The following is a 9,826-nucleotide window of genomic DNA, read 5'->3' on the forward strand; positions in this document are numbered from 1 at the left end:
TTTGAACCCGGCAAATTGCCGGCAAATTGCCAGAGCGCCTTCTGTGTGAACGCAAACTCGACCCGGGATTTAACCCGGGATCGATGCCGGGTCGGGACCTAGTAACATTGCCGTGTTCAGTCCCGGAACGCGCGCTGTGTGAACAAAAGCCGTAATAATGCCGTGTCGTAGTGATGACGCTGAAGCGCGGGCTCGTTCGCCAGCTGTGAAACGGTACGTAATGCGCAAGTTTATGATGGAATAAGAGAAAAACATGCACAAGCGTGGTTTCTCTCGAGAGAGATCGCAGCTCATAAGCAAACTTTAGACGCTGCTGAGATTACAAGTCACATCGATGTCACGTGTCTTTACGGCATTTTTACGGGTTGTGTGTGAACGCACTCTCTGATTCCGGAAAATCACTGGCAGTGTGAATGAACCTAAATCAAACGAACCCGGGTCAAATCCCGGGTCACTTTATCCGTGTATTTTCCGGAATCTCTGTGTGAAAGGGGCTTTAGAGTGAGAGTGTGTGTGTGTGCGCGCGCTGCTGCTGCTCGGGAGGATCTTCAGTACTAGCCTCCTTCGGTTCTGTGGCTTTTACATTGTTTAAAACATGGATTATTTTGCATCGTACAGTTACATTTTTATTTTGAGCGAGTTGCGGGATGTAAATGGACAACGAATTTTAACAACGTAGCCTACGTGTAACGGACATATTGCAATCTGCGGAAGGTAAATAACTTTATTTTATATAAAAATCCATTCTGCTACATCAAAATATAGTGTGTTAAATTGAGAAGCTAATTTTAAATGCGACTAGAGCAATATCGATATTATGTCAATGTTTCAGGCTGCATGTGTAACGTTAGGCTAAATATTGTCAGCTAAGTTAGTTTTTGATAAAAATAAATAAATATAAACCTCAGCATAGTCTGAGCTTTACAATGAGTGAACTGAGAACATTGTGTCTTTATACAGAGAGGAACTCGAACCACTAAGTTATGAAAACTAGGCTTTTGAATGATCGCGGGATATCGGCCTAACGTTACCGTCAAAATGATGAGTCATCATCATAATATGTTTTTGAGCTGGTGAGTAAAAATTTGCAAGCTTTTTATGTCTCTTTTAGTAAGTAAATACAAATAGCTAATAATATTGCTGTATGTGTGTGTTTCCCATTATCCAGGAATTTTGGGAATAAATTATCCAGCCACATGATCTTCAGTTGCGGTGAGTATTGTCATAGTAAAATACACGTGAAATAGAGGCAGAACATGTAAACTCTGCTCAAAGGCACACTGGTCCAAACCCGCCAGTCAAAATTGTACCTGTCTTCTTGATATGAGCTTTTATGGGCCTAGCTGACCCAAACATGTCCTTTCAAAATGAAAATATTTTCAAACCTGTATGACTTCTGTGAAACACAAGAATGTTGGGAATAAAACAACATTGGAACCCATTTTATGGAAACAAATGTTCCCAATGTTTCATGATAACAAAAGAAGAACATTCTACTTGCAACATTTTGAGCATATTTTGGGAATGTTGCTAAAGTTAAAGTTGTACAATGATCTCAATATAACATTGTCCCAATGTTTCATGATAACAAAAGAAGAACATTCTCTCTGTCACATTAGGGAAATGTTTTGAGGATATCATTGAGAGATGAGATGTTGAATGTTCTTCATAAAACGTTCTTCTAATGTGACAAGTTAACACAATTAGAACATTTTACTTGCAACATTTTGAAAAAATAAAATTAAATAAACCTCAGCATAGGAGCTTTACAATGAGGGAACTGAGAACATTGTGTCTTTATACATAACATAAATGTCCTTTCAAAATGAAATTATTTTCAAACCTGTATGACTTACTTCTCTGAAACACAAGAATGTTGGGAATTAAACAACATTGGAACCCATTTTATAAAAAAAAAAAAAAAAAAAAACAGTGAAGTCATTTCTCAAGATATCTTAATTAAGGTTATACAAAATAAATTCATACAGTTTTGGAACAACATGGAGTACCGGTAAATAACGATAGAGAGTCTATTTTTTGGATGAGCTGTTCTTTTTAGGACATGTTCCCAGGGTCCTTTGCTAAATTAACCATGGTTTTTATTATAGTAAAGTGTAGAAACAATATTTTTATGGTGGATTGATTACAATAATTTATTACCATTTAGTTAGTGTAGCAAAACCATGGTTAATGTTAGTAAGGGTTCTCCAGATTTATATAGCCTAACACTTAAGGAAAACATAAAAAATGGTCCTATGTCACCCAGATCAATAGTCTGTTAACACACATTAACACACTTTTTACATTTTCTTAAGATCAAGCATTGGACCAATGTTTACGGAGCAGAACAGGCACCAACAGAGAAACAAGTCCATCACTAGTAAGTATCCACTGCATTTTATAAAACCGTAGTCAATTTTAAACGCACAATGCACTCCAAAATAAAAATGATCTATTTTTTTCTCCCTCGTGCCAGATTTATATCTGTCCCAGATTTATATCTGACTTTCTTTCCACAGAGATTTTTAGAAAAATTATCATTAAAGAGAATCATATAAAGAGAAATGTGGGAGGAGCTTTAATTTATTGCCTAGCCCTGTTTGTTTGAACCGCGAGAGCCGTCAAAGCTTATGCTATTCCTATGTCATGCACCGACAAGAGCCTTTTATAGTCAACACGTCGGACGCAAGCAACTTGCAGTTTTGCCCCCACCAACAACGCATAGTATTGCATACAACGGTGCGTCGCGTATCAAAAACTGGGACGACACATTTTTCTACTCATAGACGCATATGGTGGCCGAAGTGTAGTGATGCGTAGCCTTGCAGGCGCATATGCGTATCGATGCGTTGACTAACTCTTTGGGCGTAATTTGACTTGCATATGGCTGTCTGCTGGAAGCTAGTTATTTAAGTCGATAAAATATTATGGTAGGGCTGGGGGAATTAACACGTTAATCTTCGCGATTAATTTGAGATGCTTAACGAGTTTATAAAAAAAATGCAATTAACGCAGCACTTTTTTTGCCTCATTTTAATGACTTCCTGTTGCGGAAAAGGCTGCAAAATATGCCGTCCCGCCCCTCCGTGTTTGGCGATCAGGTTTTATTCTCGCGCAGCTTTCATGACCGGGTCTTTTCCGCTCCGCGCTCTCCATTCCGTGTGTGTGTGTCGGCGCACTGACACACACACACACAACACTGAGCAAACATTGAGCTCTTTGCTCAATGTTCTGCTCCGTGTTTGCGCTGCGCGTTCTGCTCTGTCGTTAACGGCCCAAACGCTCCAATCATGTACCGATCATGCACTGGAAAAGCAAAGTCAAATAACGTGAAATTTCTCAGTAGTAGACTTCTGTGAAATAGCCCTACTGAGCTGGTATAGTCATGCTGACAACAATGGTAAAATGACCTGCTCTGATCACATGCTCTTGTAATAATAGCTTTGTAGGACTATGTTTTATTTTGATAATTAGAAAAAAAAAATTATAATAATAAATTGTTAAATTTATTATGTTGATTGATTATTGAAAATAATAATATATTGATATATTGATGTTTAATATTATTTTAATACAGGGCTATTTTCTGTTCCTTTTTTTCCTTTTTGTTGTTTAATTAGGTTATTCTAAGTTTAAATATTGATGATTACAAGCTTGGGGGAAATGCAATTAATTGCATTTAATTACAGCAAATTGTGTAAATAATCAGTTACTTTTTTTAATCGATTCCCAGCCCTAAAATATAAAATATGGATATGTTTCTTACACAAACGCATCACTTCGCTTCACCTTTCGCCTTTATTAACCTGCCAGAGCCGTGTGGAGTACTTTTATCATGGATGGATGCATTTTTATGGACTTGTCAAAAAAATCCCACAGGGAGCTACAGAATAAGAAATCCTTGAAGTCCACTTTTTTACTGTCTGTTTCCATCAGTAAAATTACAGTATTTTTTTTTCTCTCAGAATTGTGAGGCAGGAACACACAATTGCAAGAAAATATCAGAATTGTGAGCTGTCTTTTTTACTCCCCTCAGAATTCACCCTTCGAGGGAGTTTGATTGACAGGTATTTTTTACATTTTTATTTTACCAAAAATATTTTTTTCTAAAAAAATTACACAAATTAAACGTTGAGACTTTGTTTCAACTTTCATATCAAAAGTAACCTGCTCTGTCTTGTCTCTGCGTTTAAACGTTTCAGCGTTTTTTCTGTGATCCGCAATGTATTTTTCATTGCGTGACAACATGATGTGTGGCGTGAGAGCGCCATGGCTTGTTGGACATAGCAACAGTAACTAAAGGGGGCGGGTTTTTGCAAATTGCATTAACCATGGCTGCCTGTTAATTATCACTGGACTACTTCGCTCTCGCATCTCCCAAAAGTAAATTTTTTTTTTGTTTTCTTGATTCCATTTGAATGGTTTAATTAAATTGCTACTGTATAACCAATTATTTAAAATGTAATGATTTAAGCAAAACGTTCTTCAAAGGTTAAACCAAACTTTTATTTGACGGATTGCCGTGTAGACCTTTGAGTTTCTCTGTGTTTTATGATATGATGATAGTTTTTCTCAAATGAAGCTAAAATGCTGCTGAAGTGACTCTCAGAGCAGCTGTATTGATGAAGTGCATTAATGTTCTCATATAGAAACGACAGCAAAAAGAAATAAGCCAGAATTGCTTTTTTTTCTCAGGTTTTACTAATTTATCCTGTGATTCTGACTTTCAAACGGCCAATTGCGAGTTTATATCTTGCACTTCTGAGAAAAAAAAGTTTGAATTGTGATTCGCAATTACCTTTTTTAAAAATTGTATTCCATGGCGGAAACAAGCTTTCATATGCACAGACAGTAGCTCACATTATCTGTATCTGATTTAAAACAAGCAGAAATCTGTAAGAAATGTAACAATCCATAGACAATATAACTGATGAAAATGAGCTGTTACATCAGAGCAAAAGCATCGTGGGCAGTACTGTGACATGCTGCAGCTGTGCTCAAGGCTACCTGAGTTCGAGGTTCACACTTCTCAAGCCAAGTTTGTAGTTTGTTAAAATAATTTAGCCTCTAGTTGTGTTATTAAAGGGATACTCCACTTTTTTTGGAAATAGGCTCATTTTACAACTCCCCCAGAGTTAAACAGTTGAGTTTTACCGTTTTCGAATCCATTCAGCCGAGTTTCTGATATTTGGAAGAATATCAGTAACCAGACAGTTTCTGGTCTCATTGACTTCCATAGTAGGAAAAAAAATATACTATGGAAGTCAATGAGACCAGAAACTGTCTGGTTACTGACATTCTTCTAAATATCAGAAACTCGGCTGAATGGATTAGAAAACGGTAAAACTCAACTGTTTAACTCTGGGGGAGTTATAAAATGAGCCTATTTCCAAAAAAAGTGGAGTATCCCTTTAACATGTATATAATGGATTAAGTATATGTTTTAAATTACAGAAACAAAATAGATACTCATAAGGTATCATATTTATAATTTAAATAAACTAATCTAATTAATTTCTGATTAATAATTAGGCTGGCTAATTTTGAAAGTTTTCAAAGTCAATATTGCTTGTGATCTTAATATGTAATATGTATTTGTATTATTTTTGTTTACACTGTTGCATGATCTTCTTTTATAGGCTATGAGGAAAAACTCTACCATGCACACAGAGAATGAAGCTCAATTCTGCTAACTGGGATAGCAGCTGAAAAAGAAGAAGAGAAGAACAGTAGAACACCTATTAATGCAGATGACTTTATTCTTTTTCTGCAAGAACCAAGACAACCAAAGACTGATGATGAGCGCTCTGAGCAAACAGCAGTCAAGACGTGTGATTGCACATTGGACTTTACTGAGTTCTTCATTTAATGTTGGGCATCTACTGTACGCAGAACTTCTAATAATTTATGTGAATGCCATTCATAAACCTGTTAGATTTTTGTTTTATTTTAGAGATTAATAAAATTGTATGTTTTAACAATGTTATAGCTAAGCATTTTTTATGTTTAAGAGAACATTTTGGGAACAAAAATAAAACTTCCCACTAAAAAATTTATAAGAATGTTAAGTAGCCTAGTATTTTTAAGAGTATTTTTAGAGAATGTTATCCTAACTTTTAGAAGAACGTTCTAAGAATAAAAATAAAACTTCCTGCTAAAAACTTTATAAGAATAAAGGGATAATGTTCTAAAAATGTTATGATTAAACATTTATAGAAGGTCATCATCACGAAACATTTTTAGAGTGTTCTTAGAGAATGTTATCCTACCTTTTAGGAGAAATGATGTTCTAACAATATTATTATTAAACATTTTTATAATGTTGTAAAAAAAAATGTTATCTGAACTTTTAAAAGAACATTCTGGGAACAAAAATAAAAACACCCCCTGAAAACTTTCTAAGAACGTTAGAGAATAATGTTGTAAGAATGGTACACCTAAACATTTTAATAATGTTTTTAAATAATGTTATCCGAACATTTAAAAGAACATTCTGGGAACAAAAATAAAACTATCCGCTTACAACATTATAAGAGCGTTAGAGAATAATGTTATAAGAATGTTATTACTAAACATTTTAATAATGTTTTTAGAAAATGTTCTCTAAACATTTAAAAAAACATTCTGGGAACAAAAATAAAACTACCCGCTGAAAACGTTCTATGAACATTAGAGAATAATGTTATAAGAACGTTATTACTAAACATTTTAATAATGTTTTTAAAAAAATGTTATCCGAACATTTATAAGAACATTCTGGGAACAAAAATAAAACTACACGCTAAAAACATTATAAGAACGTCAGAGAATAATGTTATAAAAATGTTACTACTAAACATTTTAATAATGTTTTTAGAAAATGTTCTCTAAACATTTAAAAAAACATTCTGGGAACACAAATAAAACTACCCGCTGAAAACGTTCTGAGAAAATTAGAGAATAATGTTAAAAGAATGTTACTACTAAACATTTTAATAATGTTTTTAAAGAATGTTCTCCAAACTTTTAAAAGAACATTCTGGGAACAAAACTAAAACTAGCCGCTGAAAACTTTCTAAGAACGTTAGAGAATAATGTTAAAAGAATGTTACTACTAAACATTTTAATAATGTTTTTAAAGAATGTTCTCCAAACTTTTAAAAGAACATTCTGGGAACAAAACTAAAACTAGCCGCTGAAAACTTTCTAAGAACGTTAGAGAATAATGTTAAAAGAATGTTACTACTAAACATTTTAATAATGTTTTTAAAGAATGTTCTCCAAACTTTTAAAAGAACATTCTGAGAACAAAACTAAAACTAGCCGCTGAAAACATTTATAGAACAATACATGCTAATGTTCTTAGAACATTTTTAGAACAAAAAATTTCTAGCTGGGTAGTCAGATAACAATATCTAACAATGTATACATATATTTTTTATTTGATTGGTTCAACCGCCCGCCACCCGCCCGAATTTAATTAAAATATTATTTTTCATCACGTCATCCGCCCGATCCGCGGTTTATCCGCGGAGTCCGCGGCTATAACCGTCAACCGCGCATCTCTAGTTACTAGGCAGTTGCTAGGTGCTCTGGGTGGTTACTAGGCAGTTGCTAGGAGTTCTGGGTGGTTGCTAGGCAATCGCTAGGGTGTTCTGGATGGTTGCTAGAGTTTTTTGGTGGTTACTTGAGCATTTCTAGACATTGCTAGGGTGTTCAGGGTGGTTGCTAAGGTATTTTTTCGGTAGTTGCTATGGTGTTACTTGGTGGTTGGTAGTTGTCAAATATGGTTATTATGAAGTTTTATATAGTTCTTAAAATCTTTAATAACAAGTGCCTTCAGACTTCAGTACTATGGCCGAATAGGCACAAGCATGGAGCGATTTCGCAAGGCCACGAGAGTAAAATTGCTTTAAAAAATAAAACAAATTAAAAAAATATTTTTTTTTTGGTTTAGGGTGGTTGCTAGGGAGCTCTTAATGGTTGCTAGGGTGCTGTAACTGGTTGCTAGGGTGTGGCTATGAAGATTTTAGGCCATTACTTATTGGCTGCTTGATAATATAAATCCTCTGAGGGAGAGAGAGAGGGAGAGACGCAGGGCTGTCAGGCCCTTTGGAGTCTGTGTGTGTGAAAACGTCGGTTGGGATTCAAATATTTTTAGAACTCCCAATGTAAAGTCAATGGGACTTTTTTGGCCGCTTTTTCGTCAGTTGTGCGAACATCGTACACCCGATCGCTTAGAAAAGTCATGGCACACCTCTCCTCAATGAGCCGGTCGATTTGATACCTCACTCAGGGGTCTGAGACAAACGGTGCGGGGCGCATTACGCGCCAAACTTTTGTGTGGAAGAATAATAATAATAAAAATAAGTATGAGCAATAACAATAGTGATGCTTTTAAAAAAGCACCACTAATAATAATAATAATAATAAGTTTAAGTACAATATCAGTAAGTTGGCTCTCTCAAGCCAACTTAATAATAATAATAATAATAAGTTTAAATACAATATCAGTAAGTTGGCTCTCTCAAGCCAACTTAATAAGTTTAAATAGGATTTCAGTAAGTTGGCTCTCTCAAGCCAACTTAATAACTAGATTAAAAAGTTCGTCGAGACAAACTTTAAGTTGGCTTGAGAAAGCCGGACCAGAAAGTTTGAAAAAGTTTAAAGTAGTTTGGAGTTTAAATTAGTTTAAAGTTTAAATTAGTTTAAAGTTTAAATTAGTTTAAAGTTTAATGTAGTTTAAAGTTTAAATTAGTTTGAAGTTTAAAGTAGTTTAAAGTTTAAATTAGTTTGAAGTTTAAATTAGTTTGAAGTTTAATTTAGCTTAAAGTTTAAATTAGTTTGAAGTTTAAAGTAGTTTAAAGTTAAAAAGTTGTTGGGTGTTTTCTAGTGGGTTGCTAAGGTATGTTGGGTGGTTGCTAGGCGGTTGCTAGGGTGTTCTGGGTGGTTGCTATGGTGTTGCTAGGCGGTTGCTAAGGTATTTTGGGTGGTTGTTAGGGTGTTCTGGGTTGTTGCTAGGGTGTTGCTTGGTGGTTGCTAGGGTGCTCTGGGTGGTTGCTAGGGTGTTTTGGATGGTTGCTAGGTGGTTGCTAGGGTGTTCTGGGTGGTTGCTATGGTGTTGCTAGGCGGTTGCTAAGGTATTTTTGGTGGTTGCTAGGTGGTTGCTAGGGTTTTCTGGGTGGTTGCTAGGGTGTTGCTAAGCGGTTGCTAGGGTATTTTTGGTGGTTGCTAGGGTGTTGCTAGGCAGTTGCTAAGGTATGTTGGTGGTTGCTAGGCGGTTGCTAGGGTGTTCTGGGTGGTTGCTATGGTGTTGCTAGGCGGTTGCTAAGGTATTTGGGGTGGTTGCTAGGGTGTTGCTAGGCGGTTGCTAGGGTGTTCTGGGTGGTTGCTAGGGTGTTGCTAGGCAGTTGCTAGGGTATTCAGGGTGGTTGCTATGCTGTTGCTAGGGTATTCTGGGTGGTTGCTAGGCGGTTGCTAGGGTGTTCTGAGTGGTTGCTTGGGTGTTGCTAGGCGGTTGCTAGGGTGTTCTGGGTGGTTGCTATGCTGTTGCTAGGTGGTTGCTAGGGTATTCTGGTTGGTTGCTAGGGTGTTTTGGGTGGTTGCTAGGCGGTTGCTAGGGTGTTCTGGGTGGTTGCTAGGCGGTTGCTAGGGTATTCTGGGTGGTTGCTATGGTGTTGCTAGGCGGTTGCTAGGGTATTCTGGGTGGTTGCTAGGCGGTTGCTAGGGTGTTCTGGGTGGTTGCTAGGCGGTTGCTAGGGTGTTTTGGTGGTTGCTATGGTGATGCTAGGCGGTTACTAAGGTATTCTGGGTGGTTGCTAGGCGGTTTCTAGGGTGTTCTGGGTGG

General features: G+C 36.4%; 1 long non-coding RNA gene across 1 annotated transcript; it reads left to right on the top strand.

Moving 5' to 3' along the window:
* Positions 1–498: 498 nt before the first annotated feature.
* LOC308699328 lies at positions 499–6,230 on the top strand. Its single transcript, XR_014031173.1, has 5 exons — positions 499–714; positions 961–1,073; positions 1,169–1,212; positions 2,316–2,380; positions 5,640–6,230. It is a non-coding gene; the product is annotated as an uncharacterized lncRNA (long non-coding RNA).
* The last annotated feature ends 3,596 nt before the right edge of the window (positions 6,231–9,826 follow it).

This window comes from Scardinius erythrophthalmus (assembly GCF_964197995.2).
Source record: "Scardinius erythrophthalmus genome assembly, chromosome: 12".
NCBI lineage: Eukaryota > Metazoa > Chordata > Actinopteri > Cypriniformes > Leuciscidae > Scardinius > Scardinius erythrophthalmus.